Source organism: Lipotes vexillifer, unplaced genomic scaffold (assembly GCF_000442215.2).
Source record: "Lipotes vexillifer unplaced genomic scaffold, Lipotes_vexillifer_v1.1 scaffold942, whole genome shotgun sequence".
NCBI classification, from domain to species: Eukaryota; Metazoa; Chordata; class Mammalia; order Artiodactyla; family Lipotidae; genus Lipotes; species Lipotes vexillifer.
In genome coordinates this window covers 346,131-350,474 of record NW_006798282.1, presented here as the reverse complement: position 1 = coordinate 350,474, position 4,344 = coordinate 346,131, and positions in this window count along the sequence as shown.

The following is a 4,344-nucleotide window of genomic DNA, read 5'->3' as shown; positions in this document are numbered from 1 at the left end:
GGAAAGAGTGGAGATGGAAAGACCGTCTTAGGAAAAAAAGGAGAGAAACAAAAAGCTGTGCTACAAAGAAAAAGATACCCTCAGATGTGCATGTATAATATGATCCCACAAATGTAAAATTACGTATGTTAATCTGTGTTTTGGAGAAGAGCCCAAAGTGATCAACAACTGCTGCATCTAGAAATGAGTACTTGAGTTCACTGTCATCCAAGCCTGTGCTCTCCCAGTGATGTGAGTTTCTATTGGGGTTTCGCTTAAGCCCAACTGATAATCTGTAACCTATGAACCAAATGTTAAACTTAACCATAACCAACGTAACTCATACACAATACTGGGAGAAGTAAAGAGGGACGAGAACTACAGGCAGAGACAATACATATTTTTGCAGCTGGTTTTTAAGACCCCCGTCCTCCACTACTATTTCAGGTTCCCTTTCCTGTGGCCACCACCTGCATGGATGGAGTCCTTTGAGGTGGCCCAGTCTGTCATTCCTCAGTCCCTTGAGACATCCACAGATCTGTCTGTGTAGGACTGGGGTAGTTTCTGTTAATTCCTACTTTTGGGTATAACAGTATAAGGTGATGCATGAAACATTCCCCTACGTTTCATATATGATATATACTCTTCCAGAATATATATATTTGTATGTATTTTTAAAAAAATTCTTTCTTTTGTTCACCATTTCTCTAATTGTGTAAGGAAATGACGGTGGGGTCAGGTGGCGTTCTCAGTTTCCTTAAGAACTTTTTTGGGTCACTTGGGCACTAAAACCTTGAGATCAGTGGAGCTTAACGGTGTGAGGACAGGAAACATTTGTGAGTGGATCATTAGGTAAAAACATGAGATGTGTCACAGCCTCCTGCGTCTCCCCACCCATCTTCACCTTGTGGTTCCTGCCTCTGGTTTAGAGGCTAGATGATCGCAATCTTCAAGATGCTGTCTCAGCTGGTAACTTAGTTAAAAGTTTACATAATTTAAAAAGAATTTATTGACTTTCCAGGCACAGTAAGAGAAAGAAAAGCATTACACCAGTGTATCTTTAGACTTCTTATAAGACTTCCTGAAATATCTATAGTTCTGGAAATAACCACACAGATGTTGCTCTCTTTTTTTCTGTTTTAACTTCTTGTGAGTCACAAGACTCACAAGAGTGAGTCTTAGATTTTGGACCAGTACCCAGTATGGATATAGTTGATGTAAGAGTTCAATGCCATTCAAAAATGTGGTGGAGGTAATATGAGGCAGGTAAAAAATATGGTTAAAAGAATCTAATTTTGGCTTCAGCTTTATTTTTTTATCCAATTAAAAAAAATTTTTTTTATTTATTTATTTTTAGCTGTGTTGGGTCTTCGTTTCTGTGCGTGGGCTTTCTCTAGTTGCGGCGAGTGGGGGCCACTCTTCATCGTGGTATGCGGGCCTCTCACTGTCGCGGCCTCTCTTGTTGCAGAGCACAAGCTCCAGACGCACAGGCTCTGTAGTTGTGGCTCACGGGCCTAGTTGCTCCGCGGCACGTGGGATCTTCCCAGACCAGAGTTCGAACCCGTGTCCCCTGCATTGGCAGGCAGATTCTCAACCACTGCGCCACCAGAAGCCCCTTGGCTTCAGCTTTGACCTTAGTCATTGTAAGGGCAAAAAGCTATTTGTCTGCATCACTGTTAGTTTTGGGATTTCTGAACTTTTGCGTGATCAGTGGGTCATGTGATCGTGCAGATCCCCATCATATAAATGTATGAAACACAAGAACAAGTTTATTATAAATAATTGAATTCAGTTCCAAACATACATAAGCATTTGCAAGTAACTTAGAGTGAAAAATCTCTTTATGTGCTTTATATGTTGAAATTCTATCAACCGGTTGAAATATAAATGTACATTGAATATTGCAAGAGTAAGATGCTGCAAAAACTGATGGTAATAAGCTGTCAATTTTATGTACAAAAATTAAGGTGTTTCAAATAGTTAAATAAATAGAAAAATTAGACCGGAGTTAAAACAAGAAATCAGGGAGAATTTGTTTTATTTGGATACTAGGAAGTACATTGTGTCCGTTTTAGGCTGAGAAATGTTTATAAACATATAAATAACATTAAAAGATAGAACAGAAATAAAGAATAGAGATTATGGAGAGTCAATTATATAATTTTGATATTTGTAGTTGTTGACTTCCTAGAATTATTCATAAAATTAAACAAAATAAGCTTTAAGAACTGTAATTGATTCTTAGTTTAGTTAATTCAATTTTAGCCAGGAATCTTTCCATAAGGTTTTTGTGTCTTTGTTTTTAATTAATTTATTTATTTTGTTTATTTCTGGCTGCATTGGGTCTTCATTGCTGCACGCGGGCTTCCTCTAGTTGCGGCGAGCGGGGGCTACTCTTCCTTGTGGTGCGCGGGCTTCTCATTGCGGTGGCTTCTCTTGTTGCGGAGCATGGGATCTAGGCGCGTGGGCTTCAGTAGTTGTGGCATGCGGGCTCGGTAGTTGTGGCTCATGGGCTCTAGAGCGCAAGCTCAGTAGTTGTGGCGCACGGGCTAGTTGCTCCGCGGCATGTGGGATCTTCCCGGACCAGGGGTAAAACCTGTGTCCCCTGCTTTGGCAGGCGGATTCTTAACCACTGTGCTACCAGGGAAGCCCCTCCATAAGGTTTTCTTTTTCTTTTTCTTTTTTTTTTTTTGCGGTACGCGGGCCTCTCACTGCTGTTGCCTCTCCCATCGCGGAACACAGGCTCCGGATGCGCAGGCTCAGCGGCCATGGCCCACGGGCCCAGCCTCCCCGCGGCATGTGGGATCTTCCTGGACCAGGGCATGAACCCATGTCCGCTGCATCGGCAGGCGGACTTCCAACCACTGCACCACCAGGGAAGCCCCTCCATAAGGTTTTCTATTTGAGAATTCTTCTCATCCTCTGAAGATGAATTAAAAGCAAAATGTGAAGATTTTCACCTTAAAAATTTCCTAAAAGAACTTCAGAAGAATGTATGAAAATATCCATGATAAATTTTCTTTGATCCAGACATAAGAAAGAATATGAGGTATTTTTAAAAAAGAAAATGTTGAGGGGAAAGGGAAACATTCTGTTTTATTAATCAAACTTTGAAACAATCTACTTCACAAGATTGTTTTACAAAGGCACAATCTTTGTTTTCAAAAGACAATTGAAAACAGAGGCTGAAATTTAAACAAAAACCTTGTCAAAAAGATTGCTAGAGGTTCCCAACCATTTTCAGAAGTTGAAGAATTTTGAGAAATGTCCAGGCTGTGAATTCTAGATGCAAATATCCTTCTAGAAAACATGGATTACTGACAATCCTAAATTTTGTGTACGACGCACTTGATATTTGGGCATGCAGAGACAACCAGATAGCTTTTTTTTTTTTTTTTAAGTTTGAGAGCACCATGAAATCAGACGGAATTCTATTATGTTCTACTTTATTTGCTTGTCAAGAGATTTCTAAGTCTCATACGGTTAACAACTTAGTGAATCTGAAGGAAAGAAAGAACACGTATTGAATGGAAAATCAACAATGCAAAATGTTCTGTAATTGTCATTGATAATGGAAAACACATGGTGAGACTATGAGTGATTTAGAGATCACAAGCATGTAGTGTTTTGTTCACACCTTTCAGTTGTGTTTTCAGAAAGTACCTATGACACTGCATAATGTAGCAGAATTGCTGGTCATAAGCAAAAAGGTAGACGGCCACTAGTATTATTCAGTGTTTAGCCAAAGGTAAACTGTATGACATACGCGAGATAGTAAAACTGCTTTGATACACATTTCTCCAAAATGCCCAAATGGCATAGCATCCTTGATGTGTTAGAAAGGCTGCTTGACCAAAAGAAAGTGGAGTAATAACACTTCACAGATAACAGTGCTGGCACAGTAAAACTTGGTAACAACCATTAGCTGCTTGTGGAAAAATAACTGATTTACTGGAACCTGCTGAAGAAGTCATCTTGAAAGCACAAGTATTTCTGGCCCAATACTGCTGTGAAGATCCTGCTATCTTTCCACTCCAGAGGTGTGCCTGTGATGAGAGTTGAGGTGCAGGTGGAATCTGAGACAGTTTTTTAAAATATTTAATGCCAATCGGATTGCTTATGGCACATTATTAGATTCAAGGCTTAAGAACAACCCTTTCTCGAGTGCTTATATGGAACAAACATGGGAAAATATTGGAAATTTAAAATGAAAGTGAAGGCAATAATCGTAATCCCTTGTCTCCACTTGGGTTTCCCGGAAGGCAGAGCTCAAGATCAAGATCAAAGTTTATGTGCCACAACTTCATCAGCGTATGTGATCTCAGGCAGCAGAGGTGAAGGATGGGGTAGTAACGCAGGGAAAGA